General features: G+C 49.8%; 1 protein-coding gene and 1 long non-coding RNA gene across 2 annotated transcripts in view; one reads left to right on the forward strand and one right to left on the reverse strand.

Moving 5' to 3' along the window:
* Window positions 1–6,184: 6,184 nt before the first annotated feature.
* LOC140429129 (uncharacterized) lies at window positions 6,185–20,709 on the reverse strand. Its single transcript, XR_011948988.1, has 2 exons — window positions 20,596–20,709; window positions 6,185–6,458 (listed from the first exon to the last, which is right to left on the reverse strand). It is a non-coding gene; the product is annotated as an uncharacterized lncRNA (long non-coding RNA).
* The window catches only part of palld (palladin, cytoskeletal associated protein), a 614,708-nt gene continuing 610,556 nt past the window's right edge, over window positions 20,610–24,761 (forward strand). The window contains exon 1 of the mRNA XM_072515728.1: window positions 20,610–20,742. The gene's annotated coding sequence lies outside the window, so the exon portion shown is untranslated. The remainder of the gene's footprint in view (window positions 20,743–24,761) is intronic.

A 24,761-nucleotide genomic window follows, 5' to 3' on the forward strand; every position in this document is an offset into this window, starting at 1 on the left:
TCCAGGGTCCCAGGTTCAATTCCCGTCGTGGGTGACTGTCTGTGCGGCATCTGCACGTTCTCCCCGTGTCTGCGTGGAGTTTCCTCCGGGTGCTCCGGTTTCCCCCCACAGTCCAAAGGTGTGCAGGTTAGGTGGGTTAGCCATGATAAATTGCCCTCAGTGACCAAAAAGGTTAGATGGGGTTACGGGGATAGGGTGGAGGTGTGGGGCTTATGTAGGGTGCTCTTTCCAAGGGCCGGTACAGACCCTGTGGGCTGATTGGCCTCCGTCTGTACTGTAAATTCTATGATTAAGAGTTCACCACAATAATGTGGGTCTGGGGTCACATGTAGGCCAGACCAGGTAAGGGTGGCAGATTTTCTCCCCTGAATCAGGGTTCTTCAAAGTGTGGGTTGTGAGCAGGTGTCGGGAGAGCTGCGGAGCAATCGATCGTGGAGAAATCGGTCGCAGCATCCCTGAGGTGGTCCCGATCGCGGAAGAAATGCCCTACGGCTGCTACCGGCACTTTTATTGACAATGCCGGCCACTGCCATCTTTTAAATAAGCAGTACAGTCTTCCGACCATTAGCGGCAGCAGTGAGCAGATCACCGTACCCTGCATGTACACCTGACATCAAGCGCTCTGTACATGCGTGCTTTTAGCGCCAAATCACGGAGGAAAGCTTTTTCCATTTCCGCTGCTAGAAAGCGAGGCAAGAGGACTGTAAAGATGGATCGTTTTCTTCCAAGAGACATGGAGAGGCACAAGTACGCAGTGTATCTACTGGACAGGGTCTCACAACAGAATCTGCTGGAGAGAGCTTCTCAGGAGAGTCCAGGCCAGGACAGCACAGTGCTAGCGTCAGCTCTACACAGAGCTCCAGGGCCTCTGTTAACAGTCTACAAAGAAGAAACTTAACTTGGGAACAAAGCAGTGTGACGATGATTTCTTGAGGTATAGTTTTGTCAATTGTGCCAATGCAAATAAGGATGCAAAGCTCATGTGTGTTATATGCAGGGAAGCATAGAATAATAGAATCCCTACAGTGCAGAAGGAGGCCGCCCAGCCCATCAAGTCTGCACCAATCCTCTGAAAGAGCACCCTAGGCCCACTCCCCCACCCTATCCCCGTAACCCCATCTAGGGGCAATTTCGCATAGCCAATCCACCTAACCTGCACATCTTTGGATTCTGGGAGGAAACCGGAGCACCCGGAGGAAACCCAGGCAGACACACGGAGTAAGTGCAGACTCCACACAGACAGTCACCCAAGGGTGGAATTGAATCGGGATCCCTGATGCTGTGATGCAGCAGTGCTAACCACTGTGCCACCTTGTCGCCCTCTCATGGCAGCATCGAGAAGTGCCCAGTTTCAAAATAAGGTTGGCGGGGGGAGTTGCAGGGGTGGATCTTGCCAGCGGCACGCACAGGAGACACATGTGATCATGTGGCGGGGAAGGTTATCAACAGTGAATCCCGCCATCGGTGTGGGTGGGTTATAAAAGAGCCTCCAGGGCAAACAAGAAGGCCCTACATTATGGGCAAAACCTTTGTGCCCAACTCCATTTCCATAAGTCTTTTGAAAGCAAAAATGTGGCACAAGTCTTTTTTTTTCAAATTTAAACTTCACTTGCAAATAATTTGCATTAATTTGCAGGGGCTGGTTTAGCACAGTGGGCTAAACAGCTGGCTTGCAAAGCAGAACAAGGCCAGCAGCGCGGGTTCAATTACTGGCCTTCCCGAACAGGCGCCGGAATGTGGCGACTGGGGCTTTTCACAGTAACTTCGCTGAAGCCTACTTGTGACAATAAGCGATTATTATTATTACTTAGGCGTCACTGTTATTTGTTGAACCTTAGTCAGAGGATCGGCATGCCTTATGGTTGACATACATTGATGGTTACAGGAAGCTTGAGGCATTTCCTTTATTGTGGAAGAAGTCTTGTACTTTTTTTTTTGTTCACTCCTTATTGAATGCTCATGTTCGTATCCAGTGTGTACTCGCCTCTCTGTGGGACAGGCTTGACTCTTCTATGCGTCATAAAGAGAGTTATCAGAGGGATTCTGGTAAGGATTCTGCCAGCCATCAAGATTAGGTGAACCCACACGTACATAGCACCGACACTGCCCTTTAGGCCCCTGGTTTTCTCACCTCGGCTAACCGTTCCCATCGACACCACCCCCCCTCCCCCCCCCCCACCCCCACCACGCCCAGAATGCCAGCCTCTCCCATTCCTCCATGCCCACCACGAATCCCGAACACTAAGCACACCTTCACTAACTCACTCAGAAAGCAATAGAAGAGAATGTTGACAGGGTGATGGAAGGAAGCTCCTGTGAGGTCAAATGCCAACCACACCATGGATAAATGGTCTGGGCCTTAATCTGTGCAGTATGTTCATTTCTACTTCTAAAGAACTTTGTGGGCAGCACGGTAGCACAAGTGGATGGCACTGTGGCTTCTCAGCGCCAGGGTCCTAGGTTCGATTCCCCGCTGGGTCACTGTCTGTGCGGCATCTGCACGTTCTCCCCGTGTCTGCGTGGAGTTTCCTCCGGGTGCTCCGGTTTCCCCCCACAGTCCAAAGGTGAGCAGGTTAGGTGGGTTAGCCATGATAAATTGCCTCAGTGACCAAAAAGGTTAGATGGGGTTACGGGGATAGGGTGGAGGTGTGGGGCTTAGGTAGGGTGCTCTTTCCAAGAGCCGGTACAGACCCTGTGGGCTGAATGGCCTCCGTCTGTACTGTAAATTCTATGATTAAGAGTCCACCACAATAATGTGGGTCTGGGGTCACATGTAGGCCAGACCAGGTAAGGGTGGCAGATTTCCTCCCCTGAATCAGGGTTCTTCAAAGTGTGGGTTGTGAGCAGGTGTCGGGAGAGCTGCGGAGCAATCGATCGTGGAGAAATCGGTCGCAGCATCCCTGAGGTGGTCCCGATCGCGGAAGAAATGCCCTACGGCTGCTACCGGCACTTTTATTGACAATGCCGGCCACTGCCATCTTTTAAATAAGCAGTACAGTCTTCCGACCATTAGCGGCAGCAGTGAGCAGATCACCGTACCCTGCATGTACACCTGACATCAAGCGCTCTGTACATGCGTGCTTTTAGCGCCAAATCACGGAGGAAAGCTTTTTCCATTTCCGCTGCTAGAAAGCGAGGCAAGAGGACTGTAAAGATGGATCGTTTTCTTCCAAGAGACATGGAGAGGCACAAGTACGCAGTGTATCTACTGGACAGGGTCTCACAACAGAATCTGCTGGAGAGAGCTTCTCAGGAGAGTCCAGGCCAGGACAGCACAGTGCTAGCGTCAGCTCTACACAGAGCTCCAGGGCCTCTGTTAACAGTCTACAAAGAAGAAACTTAACTTGGGAACAAAGCAGTGTGACGATGATTTCTTGAGGTATAGTTTTGTCAATTGTGCCAATGCAAATAAGGATGCAAAGCTCATGTGTGTTATATGCAGGGAAGCATAGAATAATAGAATCCCTACAGTGCAGAAGGAGGCCGCCCAGCCCATCAAGTCTGCACCAATCCTCTGAAAGAGCACCCTAGGCCCACTCCCCCACCCTATCCCCGTAACCCCATCTAGGGGCAATTTTGCATAGCCAATCCACCTAACCTGCACATCTTTGGATTCTGGGAGGAAACCGGAGCACCCGGAGGAAACCCAGGCAGACACACGGAGTGAGTGCAGACTCCACACAGACAGTCACCCAAGGGTGGAATTGAATCGGGATCCCTGATGCTGTGATGCAGCAGTGCTAACCACTGTGCCACCTTGTCGCCCTCTCATGGCAGCATCGAGAAGTGCCCAGTTTCAAAATAAGGTTGGCGGGGGGAGTTGCAGGGGTGGATCTTGTCAGCGGCACGCACAGGAGACACATGTGATCATGTGGCGGGGAAGGTTATCAACAGTGAATCCCGCCATCGGTGTGGGTGGGTTATAAAAGAGCCTCCAGGGCAAACAAGGAGGCCCTACATTATGGGCAAAACCTTTGTGCCCAACTCCATTTCCATAAGTCTTTTGAAAGCAAAAATGTGGCACAAGTCTTTTTTTTTTCAAATTTAAACTTCACTTGCAAATAATTTGCATTAATTTGCAGGGGCTGGTTTAGCACAGTGGGCTAAACAGCTGGCTTGCAAAGCAGAACAAGGCCAGCAGCACGGGTTCAATCACTGGCCTTCCCGAACAGGCGCCGGAATGTGGCGACTGGGGCTTTTCACAGTAACTTCGTTGAAGCCTACTTGTGACAATAAGCGATTATTATTATTACTTAGGCGTCACTGTTATTTGTTGAACCTTAGTCAGAGGATCGGCATGCCTTATGGTTGACATACATTGATGGTTACAGGAAGCTTGAGGCATTTCCTTTATTGTGGAAGAAGTCTTGTACTTTTTTCTTTGTTCACTCCTTATTGAATGCTCATGTTCGTATCCAGTGTGTACTTGCCTCTCTGTGGGACAGGCTTGACTCTTCTATGCGTCATAAAGAGAGTTATCAGAGGGATTCTGGTAAGGATTCTGCCAGCCATCAAGATGAGGTGAACCCACACGTACACAGCACCGACACTGCCCTTTAGGCCCCTGGTTTTCTCACCTCGGCTAACCGTTCCCATCGACACCACCCCCCCTCCCCCCACCCCCCCCCCACCCCCACCACGCCCAGAATGCCAGCCACCCCCATTCCTCCATGCCCACCACGAATCCCGAACACCAAGCACACCTTCACTAACTCACTCTGAAAGCAATCGAAGAGAATGTTGACAGGGTGATGGAAGGAAGCTCCTGTGAGGTCAAATGCCAACCACACCATGGATAAATGGTCTGGGCCTTAATCTGTGCAGTATGTTCATTTCTACTTCTAAAGAACTTTGTGGGCAGCACGGTAGCACAAGTGGATGGCACTGTGGCTTCTCAGCGCCAGGGTCCTAGGTTTGATTCCCCGCTGGGTCACTGTCTGTGCGGCATCTGCACGTTCTCCCCGTGTGTGCGTGGGTTTCCTCCGGGTGCTCCGGTTTCCTCCCACAGCCCAAAGATGTTCAGGTTAGGTGGATTGGCCGTGATAAATTGCCCATTGTGACCATAAAAGGTTAGGAGGGGTTATTGGGTTACTGGGATTGGGTAGAAGTGAGGGCTTAAGTGGGTCGGTGCAGACTCGATGGGCTGAATGGCCTCCTTCTGCACTGTATATTCAGTGTTCTTGTTCTGTGTAAAGTTTTCAGAGAATCCAAACTAATTGCAGGCTTCGCTAAGGGCATCAAAATATATTTAATTCAGATCTTTAACGGATACGGGGAAAGGTTATGCAAACTGTTTGCCTATGCATCATTTAAATTGTAATTAATCACTTTTAATTATGTAACTGTGTTTTTATTTCTTTCCTATTAATGAATGGAAGCTCGTTGCCGTGGAGTCCTGCAGGCCGAGTTTCTCTCACAGTGGTACGAAGATGGAGCTACGGGGAAGAGGTTTTGCCAGAAGACACCGCTGAGCCTCATATTGAAGCTTCGTAAAAATGGGCGACATGGTGGCGCATTGGTTAGCACTGCTGCCTCAAATACACACACAGACGTATCAGGGCTGTCCCCCCCCCCCACCCCGAGGTGGTGGTTTGCAACAGACACTTTTACTTCAGAAGCTGAACCGAACTATGGCCACTCAGGAATGTGTTAATGGCCTTCTTCCTGCCCCAAGACTCTGTGACCACCCCCATGTTCGTAGTCTTACAACATCAGGTTAAAGTCCAACAGGTTTGTTTCAAATCACCAGCTTCCGGCGCGCTGCTCCTTCCTCAGGTGAATTCCTCAGGTGTTGGACTTTAACCTGGTGTTAGGAGACTTCTTACTGTGCTCACCCCAGTCCAACGCCGGCATCTCCACGTCATGACCCCCATTGTTGGCGTGCGCCTGCAGAGGTGGCCCTGGATGGCCAGGGTGAAGTTAATTCTTTTTGTCCAGAAATATACATTCTTCATAAAATACCTGAAGGAACATTACAAACATTTCAAAGTAGCCATCACACAATGTGCAATGATATTCAGGTTCTCCGCACACGTCATGTTGCGCTCTAAGGCACTTCAATACAGTCAAAGAAACATTACAGACGTTTCAAAATGGTCGTTACCAATGGTGCAAAGATATTTAAGTTGTCTACAAACCTCAAGTTGCAGTCTGGAGTTCAGCCAAACAATTGTAACACATGTAAAACATTCAGATTGGATTTGTTTATTGTCACGTGTACCGAGGTACAGTGAAAAGCATTGTTCTGCGTACAGTTCAGAAAGATCACTCCGTACATGAAAAGAAAATACATAATAGGGCAAACATAAAATAGTCAATGTAAATACATAGACACAGTCATCGGCTAAAGCAGACAGGAGTGTAGTACTACTCAGCAGAGAAGATGTGTGAAGAGATCAGTGTTGGAGGAGTCCTGTTGGGTCGGGTCACCTGACCCAGTCTTCTGAGGATCTTCAAACCTGCAGGAGAACATAAAAGAGAGAGGTTAGTGATAGTGTTAGTGTTAGAATTAAGTTTGAAGAGATTAGTACGGTTATAGGAGATGTTCGGAAGAGGATCTGTGTGAGAGAGCTCACAGAAAGTCAGCACGCTCCGCCGCCATCATGCTTATCAGATCAACAGCCCGAGGGGTTCTATACAATTCCCCTCCCCGCAGTTCGCTATGGCTTAAGGCTGAAAAATCTTAAGACAGCGACTTTCCCCCATTACGCCTCTGTGGAGGCTGACCCAAGCGTTAGTGCAGCCCTCAGCACATAGTCCTGGGCGTTCGGATGTGGCAGTCTGCAACACTCGGTCTGGAACAGCTCTTTGCACTGGACAACCAACAAGTTTCGGGCAAACCAAAGAGGTCTTTCACTGAGCTGACAATCCTCCAGCTCTTTGCCTCCGTGGGCGTCCCTGGGAGTCCCTTGCAGTACGTTGACCTCTGTCACGGGGCTGCTCGGGGTGAACCTGGACAAAAAAACCATCTAATCTCTCTCCACACCTTCTTTGCAAAGGCTCATTCGAAAAGGAGGTGGACAGCGGTCACTTCCTCAACGCAGTCAGCTCGAGGGCAATGTGCAGATGGGGTGAGACTCTGGGCATGCAGGAAGGATTTGACAGGGAGGGTCTTTCTCACCTGCTAGGTCTTGGTGTGTGTTTGAAAGTTCAGGGGATGAGGCATTCTGCCAAAATGACCTCGGCAGTCTGCCCAGGGAAACATACGACAGGATCCACCATCTCCTTTCCCTAAAAGGCCTCTAGGACGTTACGTGCCGACCACTGCCCGATGGACTTGTGGTCGAAGGTGTTTCTCTGCATAGGTTCGTCCACGAGGGACAGGTGGTACCACACGGTTCAACTACTTGGAGTGTTCTGTGACAGTGTGGCCAAACCCACCCTTCACAACACCGGGGACAGGTACAACCTCAACACAGTGTGTCACTTTGTGTTTACGCATACGCACAGTTTGATACAGCCACACACAAAGGTGGCCATCAGGGGCAGGGCGATATTGGGCACGTTTTGTCCCTCTTTATCGAAAGGGACATCACGTCCCTGTGAACGTGGTCCATTTTTGACCTCGAGATGAAACAGAAAGCAGCTCAGGTGATCGCCACCATGCAGGGGTGGGGAACGGGCGATGTGCGTGCCACGCGCAGTTTTGCCGAGAGTGCCCGACACCTGATGACCACGTTCTTAGTTGCCGTGGTGAGGGATCGTCGCTCCCACAAACTCAGTTTTTGGTTCATTGCACCTACTCGCTCCTTCCAGGTTCTAACACCCACCTTGGTCTCTCCGAACTATAAAGCCAGCACCTTCAGGCCGTCTGACTTGACGGTGAAGGGGACAAGGGATCGGTCGGCCCAGTTCTCGAAGAACATAGCCTCGCTCTTGCCACGATTTACCTTGGCACCTGAGTCATGTTCGGACTGGCCGCAGATATTGATCAGCCAAGGTGAGGTTAATACTCCAAGCGGATGATCCAATTTAAGGTATTGCCTATATGCCAAGGCCCAGGGTCAGGAAGGTCGATAAATACAAAACCATTACGGAGACATGGTTCGAACAGGGACAGGAATGGTTGTTGGAAGTTCCGGGGTATAGATGTTTCAGTAAGAGTCGGGAAGGTGGTAAAAGAGGTGGAGGAGTAGCATTGTTAATCAAGGATAGTTCAACGGATGCAGAAAGGCAGTTCGAAGGGGATCTGCCTACTGAGGAAATATGGGTCGAAGTTAGAAATAGGAAAGGAGCGGTCACGTTGTTAGGAGTTTTCTACAGGCCCCCAAATAGTAATAGCGATGTGGAGGGAGAAATTGCAAAACAGATTATGGATAGATGTGGAGGTCTCAGGGTAGTTGTCATGGGTGACTTTAACTTTCCAAATATTGATTGGAACCTCTATAGGTCGAACAGTTTGGATGGGGCAGTTTTTGTACACTATGTGCAGGAGGGTTTCCTGACACAATATGTGGATAGGCCGACAAGAGGGGGGGGCCACATTGGATTTAGTACTGGGTAATGAGCCGGGCTAAGTGTTAGATTTGTTTGTGGGAGAGCACTTTGGAGATAGTGACCACAATTCGGTGCCTTTCACTCTTGCAACGGAGAGGGATAGGGCCATACGGCAGGGCAAGGTTTATAATTGGGGGAGAGGTAATTATGATGTGATTAGGCAAGAATTAGGGAGCATAAGAATGGAACAGAAACTGTCAGGGAAAGGCACAAATGAAAAGTGGAGCTTGTTCAAGGAACAAATACTGCGTGTCCTTGATAGGTATGTCCCTGTCAGGAAGGGAGGAAATGGCCGTGTGAGGGAACCATGGTTCACAAAAGAGGTTGAATGTCTTGTCAAGAGGAAAAAGGAAGAGTATGTAAGGATGAGAAAACAAGGTTCAGTTGGGTCACTTGAGGGTTACAAGGTAGCAAGGAATGAGCTGAAAAAAGGGCTTAGGAGAGCTAGGAGGGGGCATGAGAAGTCCTTGGCGGGTCAGATCAAGGAAAACCTCAAGGATTTTTACTCTTATGTGAGAAATAAAAGAATGACCAGGGTGAGGGTAGGGCCAGTCAAGGACAGTAGTGGGAGCTTGTGCATGGAGTCAGAAGAAATAGGAGAGGCGTTGAATGAATACTTTTCTTCAGTGTTCACAAAGGAGAGGGGCCATGTTTTTGAGGATGAAAGTGTGATACAGGTGGGTAGGCTGGAGGAGGTAGATGTTCTGAGGAAGGATGTATTAGCAATTTTGAAAAACCTGAGGGTCGACAAGTCCCCTGGGCCAGATGGGATATATCCAATGATTCTTTGGGAGGCAAGGGATGAGATTGCAGAGTCTTTGGCTTTGATCTTTGGGTCCTCACTGTCCACGGGATAATGCCAGAGGACTGGAGAGTGGTGAATGTTGTTCCTCTGTTCAAGAAAGGGAATAGGAATGACCCTGGTAATTATAGGCCACATACTCTTATTTTGGTGGTTGGTAAGTTAATGGAAAATGTCCTGAAGAATAGGATTTATGACCATTTGGAAAGATGCAGCTTAATCCGGGATAGTCAACATGGATTTGTGAAGGGTAAGTCTTGCCTCACAAATTTGATTGAATTCTTTGAGGAGGTAATTAAATGTGTAGATGAAGGTAGAGCAGTTGATGTCGTATACATGGATTTTAGTAAGCCGTTTGATAAGGTTCCCCATGGTCGGCTCATGAAGAAAGTAAGGAGGTGTGGGAGAGAGGGAAATCTGGCCAATTGGATAAGTAACTGGCATTCAACTAGAAGACAGAGGGTGATGGTAGATGGAAAATTTTCAGACTGGAGACCAGTTACCAGCGGTGTACCACAGGGATCAGTGCTGGGTCCTCTGCTATTTGTGATTTTTATAAATGACTTGGAGGGGGGGGCTGAAGGGTGGGTCAGTAAATTTGCTGATGACACCAAGATTGGTGGAGTAGTGGATGAGGTGGAGGTCTGTTGTAGGCTGCAAAGAGACATTGATAGGATGTAGAGCTGGGCCGAAAAATGGCAGATGGAGTTTAACCCTGATAAATGCGAGGTGATTCATTTTGGTAGAAAAAATTTGAATGCAGATTACAGGGTCAACAGCAGGGTTCTGAGGAATGTGGAGGAACAGAGAGATCTTGGGGTTCATGTCCACAGATCTCTGAAGGTTGCCACTCAAGTGGATAGAGCCATGAAGAAGGCTTATAGTGTGTTAGCGTTTATTAACAGGGGGCTTGTGTTTAAGAGCCGCGATGCTGCAACTATACATGACCCTGGTGAGACCACATTTGGAGTAGTGTGTGCAGTTCTGGTCACCTCACTATAGGAAGGATGTGGAAGCATTGGAAACGGTGCAAAGGAGATTTACCAGGATGCTGCCTGGTTTGCAGGATAGGTCTTATGAGGAAAGGTTGAGGGAGCTAGGGCTTTTCTCTTTGGAGCAGAGGAGAATGAGAGGCGACTTAATAGAGGTTTATAAGATAATGAGGGGGATAGATAGAGTGGATATTCAGAAATTATTTCCTCGGGTGGATGTAGCTGTTACAGGGGGGCATAACTATAAGGTTCAGGGTGGGGGATATAGGAGCGATGTCCGAGGTAGGTTCTTTACTCAGAGAGTGGTTCGGGTGTGGAATGGACTGCCTGCTATGATAGTGGAGTCGGACACTTTAGGAACTTTCAAGCGGTTATTGGATAGGCACATGGAGCACACCAGAATGACAGGAAGTGGGATAGCTTGGGGCGATTCTCCACTCCCGCGACTAAGTGCCCACGCCATCGTGAACGCCGTCGAGGATCACGACGGCACGAAACGGACCTGATCTCGACCGATTCAGGCCCCGACAATGGGCTAGGATCGGGGCCGCGAGAAACTCGGGGGGGCGTGTCGCTAAAGCAGCGTCGTCAGCATGCACCGGGCATTGGTGCCGCATAAAAGCGGCGCCGCGTCATCCGACGCCTAACTGGCGTCACCCGCGCATGCACGGTTGCCGTTCTCCCCGAGGCCGCCCCGCAAGAAGATGTCGGATGGATCTTGCGGGGTGCGGAGGAAAGGAGGTCCTCCTTCAGAGAGGCCGGTCCACCGATCGGTGGCCACCAATCACGGGCCAGACCCCTTTTGCGTCCCCGGTGAAAGAACCCCCCTCGCCCCCCCACAGGCCCCCCCCCCCCCCCCCCAGCGTTCCCATGCTGTTCCCGCCGGAAGCGACCAGGCGTGAATGGCGCCGGCGGGAAGCCGTCGTTTTGGGCAGGCCACTCGGCCCATACAGGCCTGAGAATAGCGGGGGTGGCGGAGAATCGCCATTTTGTGTGTCTCGGGCGATTCACCGGACTGTGCCGCGTAGAACTAGATAGTGGCGATCTCGCCGCTTGGGTGCATCGCGGGAGGGCGTCGGACCGGCGTCGCGTGAAAAAATGGTGCCCCAGGCGATTCTCCCGAACGGCGCGGCATCGGAGAATCGCGCGCCTTGATCTTGGTTTCGGACAATGCTCGACACAACATCGAGGGCCGAAGGGCCTATTCTTTGCTGTACTGTTCTATGTTCTATGTTTAAAGCCCTGAAGGGCATGGTTACTGCGGTCGGTAGGGTGACCTGGTCAGCCATTCTGAAGTTGTGGTGGGACATCTATCGAAGGACTGACCAGCCGAGACCCTAACTCATGGGATTCGGAAGCAACCGGTATCATTGCGAGTAGGTACTATCGAATTAATAAAAGTGTTTCACATTTTGTGAAACGCAATCCACAATGTTGAGTTCTAAGAAGACAATTTCCTGTACGTCAAGCTGAAGTTTGCAGTTAGAACCACTAGATGGTGATGTGGCTCAAATATTTGTCACCATAGAATCCCAGCAGTACAGAATGAGGCCATTTGGCCCATCGAGTCTGCACCGACCCGCTGAAAGAGCATCCTACCCGGGCCCACGCCTCTGCCCTATCTCTGTAACCCCAACTAACGTGCACATTTTTGGACTGTGGGAGGAAACCGGGACACCCACGGTAGCACAGCGGTTAGCACAGTGGCTTCACAGCGCCAGGGTCCCAGGTTCGATCTCCCACTGGGTCACTGTCTGAGCGGAGTCTGCACGTTCTCCCCGTGTCTGCGTGGGTTTCCTCCGGGTGCTCCGGTTTCCTCCCACAGTCCAAAGACATGCGGGTTAGGTGGATTGGCCATGATAATTGCCCTCAGTGACCAAAAAGGTTAGAAGGGGTTATTGGGTTACGGGGATAGGGTGGAAGTGAGGGCTTAAGTGGGTCGGTGCAGACTCGATGGGCCGAATGGCCTCCTTCAGCACTGTATGTTCTATGTTCTACGAAACCCACGCAGACACAGGAAGAACGTGCAAACTCCACACAGACAGTGACCTGAGGCCGGAATCGAACCTGGGACCCTGCCGATGCTAACCGCCGTGCCGCCCTAGTAACGTGTAAATCATTGCGGGCTCTCCCAGTGATGACTGTGCCAGTATTTGCCAATCCGGGGTAAAGTCAACTTTTGCTCAGATTGGCCCAAAATGCACGTGACTGCCACCCGCTCGGCTGTATAATGAAGTAATTGGAACTCCAAAATCCAGCACGCAATTCAGGAAAAACGTCCTTACACAGAAAAATAGGGGCAGGAGCAGGCCGCTCGGCCCTTCACGCATGCTCCGCCACTCATTGAGATCACGGATGATCATCCAACTCAGTAACCTGACCCCATTGCCCCCAATATCCTTTGATCCCTTTAGCCCCAAGAGCTACCCAGTGAGTGGGTGAAAATGTTGAAATCGCTACCACAAGGAGGCAACCGGCACAGACGCAATTAAGAGGAAGCTCATTAAGAGAAGGGTACCGATTAGCTGAGTGGGCTAGACAGCGAGCACGTGGATTTAGTTGATGGCAACAGTGCAGGGGTCTGCCCTCTCGCCCGACCGACTGGGGAAAAGAATTGCAGCACCTTGCGGTGGTTCAGCAAGTAACCCCTGTGGTGATATGCATCACTGTAAATACACAAGGGGTTAATGTAGATACACTAGAACTAAATAAACACTAGAGGGAGCACCAGAGACATCATGACATGCAGACATTCAACCAATAGGTCAGTAAGGTAGGACACGACCAATGAGCAGTCAAGACACACCCAGAGGTGACACTACCACAAGGGGGCTACCCATATAAAAGGACAGGGCACACATGCTCTTCCTCTTTCCATAGGCGACACTCAAAGAGACAGGGGCAGATCAGGAAGCATCACACCCACCGCATGGATTGGAGCAGACTGGTTAGTTAGACTGAGTTACAATAGCAAGATTAGCAGGAGAGTCGAACTCAAGTCGGAGAATTGTAAACTATTCAATAAATGTGTTTCAACCTATCTCCAAGTCTGAACCTTCCTTTGTCAGAGTGCACATCAAGGAAGCAGCTTATGCTACATGAAGAAGCCTAACATAACAGCCCCCTTCAAGTAAAGGCGAAAGGAACAGGCGGCTATGCTCATGGAGTACAATGCAGCGCTGGGTGAAGTGAAATGACATGTAAACGCATCACAACATTCACACGGGCCTGCTGTAAATATAGAACACGCCAGTAAAGTTTGCAGTTAACAATCACTTTGTTCAAGCGAGCCTGTTGAAATGTCAGTGAATCTTTAATGGTTCTCAACCCAGCATGATGCTATGCAACCGGGTTTACAATGACTCACAGCAGTTTCATGAGCGAGCCTTCAATAGTTAATAATTGGGTAATTCAAACATTGGATTGCTGCCTCTGTGAGATGCCTACCTTTTCTTTGACACTGGGTTTGTGTTACGTTGAAGGTGAGGAACTGTAATGACAAGAATGGTACACTTTAATTCTGGCATTTTGAGGAGAAATGAGGAGAAACCTCTGCACTCAGATGGTAATAATAATAATCTTTATTATTGTCACAAGTAGGCTTACATTAATTCTGCAATGAAGTTACTGTGAAAATCCTCGAGTCGCCACATTCCGGCGCCTGTTCGGGTACACAGAGGGAGAATTCAGATTGGAACATAGAACAGTACAGCACAGAACAGGCCCTTCAGCCCTCGATGTTGTGCCGAGATTTGTCGGAAACCAAGAGCAAGCTATCCCACTCCCTGTTATTCTGGTGTGCTCCATGTGCCTATCCAATAACCGCTTGAAAGTTCCTAAAATGTCCGACTCCACTGTCACAGCAGGCAGTCCATTCCACACCCTAACCACTCTCTGAGTAAAGAACCTACCTCGGACATCCCTCCGATATCTCCCCCCCTGAATCTTATAGTTATGCCCCCTTGTCCAATTCACCTAACAAGCACGTCTTTCGAGACTTGTGGGAGGAAACCGGAGCGCCCGGAGGAAACCCACGCAGACGCGGGGAGAACGTGCAGACTCCGCACAGACAGTGACCCAAGCCGGGAATCAGACCCGGGTCCCTGTGAAGCAACAATGCTAACCCCGTGCCGCCCATGGTGAACCCTGTGAAATTCTCGACCACAGAAAGCCGTGCAGGCCAAGTCCCTGAATATATTTAGGAAGGAAATCGACAGATTTCTCGAGTCTAAAGGCGATAAGGGGTAGGGAGAGAGCACGGGACATGGCCTCGAGAGAGAGGGTCAGCCATGATCATACTGAATGGCGAAGCAGGCTCGAGGGGCCGAATGGCCTACTCCTGTTCCTATCTTTTATGTTTCTGTGCGACTGCTCCAGCAGAAGAGCGGGGATGGCCCTTGGGCTGGAGCGAGAGAGGTTGTGATGGACCGAGGCAGATGGCCAAGTCTTGCTGCCCATTGTCCTGCACAGGACCAGAGGAACTAAAGTCTATGTAACGAGAAAGGCAAATCACGCACTGTGCTTCATTTCTGAAGGAATACAACTGAAAAGCAGACAGCTTAGAAGGAGCTTGATATGAATGTTGGTTAGACCACACCTAGAGGTCTAGTGAAGAGCTCTGGTCTGCATATTGCAACATGGAGGCAATGGAGAAGGTGCAAAACAAGATTCAGAAGGAGGATGCCGTAAATGGGCAGCAACAACTGCCGGAAAGGCTAAACAGGCTGAGGTCCTTTTGACTGGAGAAAAGCTAAAGGGATGACCCTTTCGAGGTTTGAGAGATTAGGAAGGATTTTGACAGGGTTGACGCGGAGAGGGTGTTCCAAGTTGTGAGGGAGACACAAAGTAAAGAGCACAAATACATCACTCATCAATCAGGTGGGGAATTCACTCCTACCAGGAGTGTTGAGGTGAATAGCATCGACATACTTCGGTGGAAGTGGGAATAACACAGGAGGAAGAAAGGAATGGAAGGATAGGCCAATAGGGTGAGAGGAAGAGTGGGAGGAGACTCACAAATTTGAGCATGGATCCGTTGGGCCGAATGGCCTGTGTCTGTGTTGTACATTCTATGTAACCTTCTGTAACTTGACACATAGTAACATAGAATATAGAACATAGAAAAATGCAGCACAGAACAGGCCCTTCGGCCCACGATGTGGTGCCGAACTTATGTCCTCGATTAAGAACAAATTAATCTACACCCCATTTTCCTACCGTAATCCATGTACCTATCCAATAGCCGCTTGAAGGTCCCCAATGTTTCTGACTCAACTACTTCCACAGGCAGTGCATTCCATGCCCCCACTACTCTCTGGGTAAAGAACCTACCTCTGACATCCCCCCTATATCTTCCACCATTCACCTTAAATTTATGTCCCCTTGTAACATAGAAAATAGGAGCAGGAGGAAGCCATTCGGCCCTTCAATGATGTACCGCCATTCATTATGATCATGGCTGATCATCCAACTCAGAAATCTGTTCCCACTTTCCCCCCCATATCCTTTGATCCCCTTTGTCCCAGGTGCTATATCTAACTGCTTCTTGAAAACATACAATGTTTTGTCCTCAACTGCTTCCTGTTGTAGCGAATTTCACAAGCTCACCACTCTCTGGGAGAAGAGATTTCTCCTCATCTCAGTCCTAAATGGTTTAACGCCCATCCTTAGACCGTGGCCCCTGGTTCTGGACTGACTTGCCATTGGAAACATCCTTCTCCTATCTACCCTGTCCAATCCTGTTCGAATTTTATAGGTTTCGTTGAGATTCCCCTTCATTCTTCTGAGCGCAAGTAAATATAATCCTCACCGACTCAATCTCTTCTCATACGTCAGCCTCGCCATCCCAGGAATCAGTCTGGTAAATCTTCGCTGCACTCTGCACAACATCATTCTTCAGATAAGAAGACCAAAATGACATATAATATTCCAGGTGTGGTCTTTGGCTCCCGGGAGTTGTGTTCGACAGAACAGGGTCAGTCTCCTACACAGTTATAGTCCATGGGAAAGTCTAACGAAAACATGTGGACCACCTCAAGAGGTGGGAACCCGCTCTACATGATGCCCGACCAGAAACGTCAATGCCTCCACCATGCCACAAACCGCCCCTCAGCCCAGAGGACCCAAGTGGCCACGGCCCATCGACCGGATCAGCAGGAGGAAGGTGGCTCCGGCTCCGATATGGGCACAGAAGCAGACGGACAATGTTGTGTCCAGGGCCACGATTCCGGTGATAGCCCTCCGGAGGACGGCCAGAAAAATGCGGTCAGCAAACCGTAATACAGCGCCTGACCCAAAACCGCCACAGGCAGAAGCTCAGCCTCGGGCGAAGTGGCGCAGGAGGCCCCCGCTGATGGCGGCACAGGGGGGACATTCGGACTTTGGGAGGGGGAGGGGTTTCGTAACCCACCTGAAGCCCACGGGGAAACCATTATTTTTTTTTAAACTAGAGTACCCAATTTTTTTTTTCTAATTAAGGGGCAATTTAGCGTGGCCAATCCACCTAACCTGCACATTTTTAGGTTGCGGGGGTGAGACCCTTGTCCCAATGGGGCTCCGGCTGCCTCGCACTCAGTGACCCACTCTGACCTTCACTGCTCCTCCGGCTGCATCGCCTGGGCCCCTCAATGCTGCTCCTGTTGCCTCCCGTGGGAAAAGCACCACCGCTGCAGCTAGGCCAAGATTTACTGCCCATCCCGAGTTGTCCTTCAGAAGGTGGTGGTGAGCTGCCATATTGAACCCGCTGCAGCCTATAAGGTGTAGACACACCCACTGTGCTGTTAGAGAGGGAGTTCCAGGATGTTGCCTCAACGACAGTGAAGGAACGGCGATATATTTCCAAGTCAGGGTGGTGAGTGACTTGGAGGGGAACCTCCAGGTGGTGGGGCTCCCAGATATCTGCTGCTCATGTCCTTCTAGATGGTGGTGGTCGTGGGTTTGGAAGGTGTTGTATAAGGAACCTTGGTGAGTTCCTGCCGTGCATCTTGTAGATGGTACACACGGCTGCTACTGTGCGTCGGTGGTGGAGGGTGTGGACCTTTTTGGACAGGGTACCAATCAAGCGGGGCCGCTTTGTCCTGGATGGTGTCGAGCTTCTTGAGTTTTCTTGGAGCTACACTCATCCAGACAAATGGTGAGTATTCCATCGCACTCTTAACTTGTGCCTTCTAGATGGTGGAAAGGTTTTGGGGAGTCAGGAGGTGAGTTACTCGCCGCAGGATTCCTGTCCTTTGACCTTCTCTTATAGCCACAGTCTTAACAGAGTTAGTCAAGCTTTGACGTTTGTTTCAGGGATGAGAACACCTTGGGCCACAGCTGATGAGACAGACAGGAGGTCCTGTGGTGGAACAGGGCATGGATCCACCTGACCACTAAACCTTTTGGACAGGGAGGAAACCGGGGCGCCCAGAGGAAACCCACGCACACACAGGGAGAAAGCGCACACTCCACACAATGGTTACCCAAGGCCGGATTCTCCCTGGTGCTGAGAGGCAGCAGTGCTAATCACTGTGCCACCGTACCGCCCCGCACTTTATGCATTGATATGTGGTGCGGGCGGGGGTTTATAGATAAAAATTGGGGGGGATTTCAATTCTGCCGATGGATGTGCGGAGGGCGGGAATGGTATGTCGACGAGGGGGGGAGGCGGGGGTGTACCCAATACCCCTGTAATGGGGGCAGCGTCTGTCAGGCAGCCACGCTGATCAGGGTGCCATCTTAAAGATTGTACCCTGATCTCCTTGGGGGCGGTACCAGCTCTCTGAGGCCCTGCCTCACCAGAGTGATGGCATAAACCCGCCCATTCGGCTTGTTTTGCCCAAGAGGCTCAAGATTTTGCGAGAGAATTGGTCTGGTGCGACTGGAGAGTCACATGCTGGTTTTCTGCCTGGGCCTGGCTCTTGGCCAAATTCTGGGACAATTCCACCCTTATCCTCAACGGAATGCCAGCTTCATCTAAGCGACTATCTGCACAACTTTACTCTTGGTGTTACTTGGGATTAACTCTGGATTAAAGATTTACATATGTGTGTGGCAATGTAAGGGCCGTGCGCGGCAATGCAAGGCCCGTGCGCGGCAATGCAAGGCCCGTGCGCAGCAATGCAAGGGCTGTCTTTATTGAGGTCATGAGAACATTCTGCCCAAAAGACTCCGGATGAGGAAACCCTGGAGTGTAATGGCTACATTATGCGCACACCCCAGTCAGGAGGTCACCTTTTGGCCAGTGAGGTGAGAGATTTGGGGGTGGCTGCTCTCATGCCCCACGTGGATGTGGTTTTCTTGTATTGGTTCATGGGAGGTGGGCGTCGCAGGCTGTGCCAGCATTTATGGACCATCCCTAATTGCCCTTAATAATAATAATCTTTATTAGTGTCACAAGTAGGCTTACATTAACAGTTACAAGGAGCAGTTAAGAGTCACATGTAGGCCAGACCAGGTAAGGACGGCAGATTTCCTTCACTAAAGGACATTAGTGAACCAGATGGGTTTTTACAACAATCGACCATGGTTTCATGGTCACGTTAGACTTTTTTAATTCGTTTTTTTTAATTGACTTCACATTTGATCATCTGCAGTGGCAGGATTTGAACCAGGGTCCTCTGGGTCTCTGCTTTACTAGTCCAGTGACAATACCACTATGCCACCCAATTGGGACAGAAGGGAAGAGAAGAAGTGAGATTTGTGCTTTTTCATGGAATGTGTGCATCACTGGAAAGCCCAACGTTTGCTCCCCTGCCTAATTGCCATTGAAATGAGTGGCTTGCAAGGCAACTTCGGAGGCCATTGTGTCAACCACATTGCTGGCAGTCAGGAGCCACATGTAGGCCAGGCCAAGTGAGGACAGAAGATTTATTTTTTTTCCCCTGAAGGGGCATTCTAGAATACCTACAGTGCAGGAGGAGGCTGTTCGATCCATCAAGTCTGCACAGACCCTCCGAAAGAGCACCCTACCCAGGCCCACTTCCCCCACCCCGATCCCCGGAACCAAACCTTGGAGACTAAGTGGCAATTTAGCACGGCCAATCTACCTAACCCGCGCATCTTTGGATTGTGGGAGGAAACCGGAGGAAACCCACACAGACACGGGGAGAAGGTGCAAACTCCACACAGTCACTTGAAGTCAGAATCAAACCCAGGTCCCTGGTGCTGTGAGGCAGCAGTGCTAACCACTGTGCCACCATGCTGCCCTCAGTGAACCAAATTATAACAATAATGGTAGTTGCCGTCACTGAGAGATTTATTCTTTGAATTTAAATTTCACCAGCCGCTGGGGTGGGATTGGAACCCTTGTCACCAGAGCACTAGCCTGGGCCTCTAGATTTGAAATCCAGTGGCATTATCACTGTGCTCATTATTGCCCCTTTGAGCGTTTGGTAGAGAAGGGATGGCAGAGACGATAAGGTTCATCAGGTTGGGTTTAATTTGGAAAACACGGATCATTACTGTAAATGTCAAGGAGGATTCTGCAAAAATTACACAAGCTTCAATGAGGACAAAATGGGAAAATAAACACCAGGGGCGGGATTCTCCGTCGCCGACGCCGAAACCGCGTTCGCCGATCGGCCGGGGAATCAAGGTTCGCTCCGGAATCGGGGGCGACGCCGCTTTCGCGATGCTCTGCCCCTTCCAAAGACGTTGCCTGAAGTCCTCCCCCCCGATGCTCCGCCCCCGATCGGCCGAATTCCCGACGGTGAGGGTCTCTCGTGGTATTACTTGTCGGGAACTCGACAAGTAATACCATGGAGCCCGCCGCCATGCGCAGCCACACACCCGGCAATTCTCCAACCGTATCGGCAGCTAAAGCCTGGTGCCCTACGCTGCCGGCATGCTAGCGCCCAGCTACATGGAGGATCGGTGGCCCGTTTTGCGCCAAATCTTCGGTCGTAAAACGCCACCGTTCCCAGGCTGGCGTCAGGGCATAGCCTGAAAATCGGGGAATCCAGCCCCAGATCTCAGACTTGGATTAATCCTTCAGCCTATTGTATCATTCTACCCTCGAGCTTTGACTGATGAGTGCCTCCTTAATAATTGAAGACGCGAAAAAGCCCTTAATGCCAGTTTTAAACCATCCGAGTGACTTAGGCATCGCCTCCCCCCCCCCCCCCCCCCCCCCAACACCTGTCGCCTGCTCAGCGGCAATGAGCCACAGCTTTTAATAGCAGCTATGTTCGATGGGACAATGCTCCTAAAATAGAATCCATGAGATGATATCCCCGGAACTCTTGCTGAGTAACCTTTCCACCACCCCGGCCAGCAACAGAGCTGGTTTTTAATCCCTCCTCTGTTTCGGCAGCTGAACACACTTACTCGGTGCCCCAAGGAGTGTGGTTTGCGTCTCTTGGAGCCGTCTCCCCACGCCGACGCTGTTTGCGACCGGTCCTTTGGGGAAGTGGCACACAGCTGCCCTCGTCCTTCCCGGGGAACCCGTTCAGCTCCAGGGAAAAATTACAGAAGGTAGTGAGTTAATTTTACACCGCCGTGCCCGACTCCTGCACTGGAGTTGGAATTATTTTTAAGTGTCTTCTCTGAAGCATGACAAGGAACAGGGGCTTTGACGCTGCTTTGCTGTCGATGTGCATGGTGCTTGTGGCTACGAGCGACGCGTTTTCAGTAGTTTTGGCAGCTGTGAAAGGACTTCCAAGTATTAATTCCAGGTTTGGCAGGAATTCTGGGCTGCAATCAAATATCTTTCCTGTGTCCAATTCGACTGCAGTTCACTGCTTCTTGTTCTGATCTGTGTTTTCCATTTGAGAAATCATAGAATAACCATAAAATCAAAGAATCCCTACAGTGCAGAAGGAGGCCATTCTGCCCATCGATTCTGCACCGGCCCCTGGAAAGAGCACCCTACCCAGGCCCAGTCCCCCATCCCATCCCCGTAACCCCACCTAACCTTTTGGACACTAAGGGCAATTTATCATAGCCAACCTACCTAATCTGCTCATCTTTGGACTGTGGGAAGAAACCGGAGCACCCGGAGGAAACCCACGCAGATGCAGGGAGAACGTGCAGACTCCGCACAGACAGTGACCCAAGGCCAGGATCGAACTCAGTTCCCTGACGCCGTGGGGTAGCTGTGACAACCATTGTGTCACCGTGCCCTCATTCCAGTATTTTCACCGCATCCAGTAAATCCCCCGGCACAGTAGCACAGTGGTTCGCACTAATGCTTCACAGCTCCAGGGTCTCAGGTTTGTTTCCCGGCTTGGGTCACTGTCTGTGCGGAGTCTGCACGTTCTCCCCCTGTCTCCGGGTGCTCCGGTTTCCTCCCACAAGTCCCGAAAGACATGCTGTTAGGTGAATTGGACATTCTGAATTCTCCCTCAGTGTACCCGAACAGGCGCCGGAGTGTGGCGACTAGGGGCTTTTCACAGTAACTTCATTGCAGTGTCAATGTAAGCCTACTTGTGACAATAATAAGGATTATTATTAAATCCCTCGGTCTGCTGACCCGAATTTTCCAGCTGGTTAAAGTCGATTAGAAGTTCTAAACTCTTGCGTTGGATTAGGTTTTGACATTCAACCTGCCCAAAATGCGGTAAGAATCGGATATAGAACATAGAACATAGAAAAATACAGCACAGAACAGGCCCTTCGGCCCACGATGTTGTGCCGAACCTTTGTCCTAGATTAATCAAAGGTTATCATTGAATTTACAGTGCAGAAGGAGGCCATTTGGCCCATTGAGTCTGCACTGGCTCTTGAAAAGAGCATCCTACACAAGGTCAACACCTCCACCCAACACTAAGGGCAATTTTGGACACTAAGGGCAATTTATCATGGCCAATCCACCTAACCTGCACATCTTTGGACTGTGGGAGGAAACCGGAGCGCCCGGAGGAAACCCACGCAGACACGGGGAGGATGTGCAGACTCCGCACAGACAGTGACCCAAGCCGGAATCGAACCTGGGACCCTGGAGCTGTGAAGCAATTGTGCTATCCACAATGCTATCGTGCTGCCCTTAAGAACAAATAAATCCACACTATATCATTTTATCGTAATCCATGTACCTATCCAATAGCTGCTTGTAGGTCCCTAATGTTTCCGATTCAACTACTTCCACAGGCAGTGCATTCCATGCCCCCACTACTCTCTGGGTAAAGAACCTACCTCTGACATCCCCCCTATATCTTCCACCATTCACCTTAAATTTATGTCCCCTTGTAATGGTTTGTTCCACCTGGGGAAGAAGTCTCTGACTGTCTACTCTATCTATTCCCCTGATCATCTTATAAACCTCTATCAAGTCACCCCTCATCCTTCTCCGTTCTAATGAGAAAAGGCCTAGCACCCTCAACCTTTCCTCGTAAGACCTACTCTCCATTTGCACCTTTTCCAAAGCTTCCACATCCTTCCTAAAATGAGGTGATCAGTACACAGTACTCCAAATGTGGCCTTACCAAAGTTTTGTACAGCTGCATCATCACCTCACGACTCTTGAATTCAATCCCTCTGTTAATGAACGCTAGCACACCATTTGCCTTCTTCACAGCTCTATCCACTTGAGTGGCAACTTTCAAAGATGTATGAACATAGACCCCAAGATCTCTCTGCTCCTCCACATTGCCAAGAATTCTACCGTTAACCCTGTATTCCGCATTCATATTTGTCCTTCCAAAATAGACAACCTCACACTTTTCAGGGTTAAACTCCATCTGCCACTTCTCAGCCCAGCTCTGCATCCTATCTATGTCTCTTTGCAGCCGACAACAGCCCTCCTCACTATCCACAACTCCACCAATCTTCGTATTGTCTGCAAATTTACTGACCCACCCTTCAACTCCCTCATCCAAGTCATTAATGAAAATCACAAACAGCAGAGGACCCAGAACTGATCCCTGCGGTACACCACTGGTAACTGGGATCCAGGCTGAATATTTGCCATCCACCACCACTCTCTGACTTCTATCGGTTAGCCAGTTCGTTATCCAACTGGCCAAATTTCCCACTATCCCATGCCTCCTTACTTTCTGCAGAAGCCTACCATAGGGTACCTTATCAAATGCCTTACTAAAATCCATGTACACTACATCCACTGCTTTACCTTCATCCACATGCTTGGTCACCTCCTCAAAGAATTCAATAAGACTTGTAAGGCAAGACCTACCCCTCACAAATCCGTGCTGACTATCCCTAATCAAGCAGTGTCTTTCCAGATGCTCAGAAATCCTATCCTTCAGTACCCTTTCCATGACTTTGCCTACCACCGAAGTAAGACTAACTGGCCTGTAATTCCCAGGGTTATCCCTATTCCCTTTTTTGAACAGGGGCACGACATTCGGCACTCTCCAATCCCCTAGTACCACCCCTGTTGACAGTGAGGACGAAAAGATCATTGCCAACGGCTCTGCAATTTAATCTCTTGCTTCCCATAGAATCCTTGGATATATCCCGTCAGGCCCGGGGGACTTGTCTATCCTCAAGTTTTTCAAAATGCCCAACGCATCTTCCTTCCCAACAAGTATTTCCTCGAGCTTACCAGTCTGTTTCACACTGTCCTCTCCAACAATATGGCCCCTCTCATTTGTAAATACAGAAGAAAAGTACTCGTTCAAGACCTCTCCTATCTCTTCAGGCTCAATACACAATCTCCCGCTGCTGTCCTTGATCGGACCTACCCTCACTCTAGTCATTCCCATATTTCTCACATATACTAACATTTAAAATATAGTTAGCACCTTGGTAGCTTCAGAAGGTTATCTGAACCTGGCTTATATTCCCCTGTGTATAGAAAATTGTAGGGCTAAGTGAATTAAAGTGATGAGATGAGAGATTTGATAAAGTAGCTCCTGAGAAAGTATTTGTTCTGATGAATGGACCAAGATCTAAGGAATCCACCATGTTGTATTTGTCACTTAGCCGTCCAGAATTTGATTATTGTTGAAAAGTAGGACATGCTGTTTAAGTTTTCTGTCTTACACTCATCAGGACAAATGCAAGAATTGCCAATTTCAAAAGATCAAGCAATTTATACTATAGGAGAAATGGCCGATGATTGGTTGGTAAGTCCACTCTGATTGGATTAGGCGTTGCCATGGAGAAGACACAAATAGGCTCCCCAAGCTCCCAGGTAATTAAAATTTGTCCAGCGATCTGGCTTCCCCAGACTCTAAGCCCATCTCTTTAGCCAATTAGAGATATTCAGTTTAGAAATTCCCATTCGCTGATATCTTCACCTCTGACGTCAATGTTATTCCTGAGTTGATGTGTCTGAATGTCCACATAAACCATGCAGAAATAGACCTTCATCAGTCTCTCTTTCCCCCCTCCGTTTACCATTTGTGCTCATTCAGCCAACACTGTCACTGGGAAATGTGTTCTTTACTCTCCCCCTAAATCAGCTCCAAGAAAGCCTTGATTTTAAAATTGGCGTCCTTGTTTTCAAATCCTTCCATGACCTGCCGCTTCCCGATCCCCTCCAGCCCCACAAACCTCCCGTGATCTCTATGTTCCTCCATTGCTCGCCTCTT

Source organism: Scyliorhinus torazame, chromosome 9, assembly GCF_047496885.1.
Source record: "Scyliorhinus torazame isolate Kashiwa2021f chromosome 9, sScyTor2.1, whole genome shotgun sequence".
Taxonomy (NCBI): domain Eukaryota; kingdom Metazoa; phylum Chordata; class Chondrichthyes; order Carcharhiniformes; family Scyliorhinidae; genus Scyliorhinus; species Scyliorhinus torazame.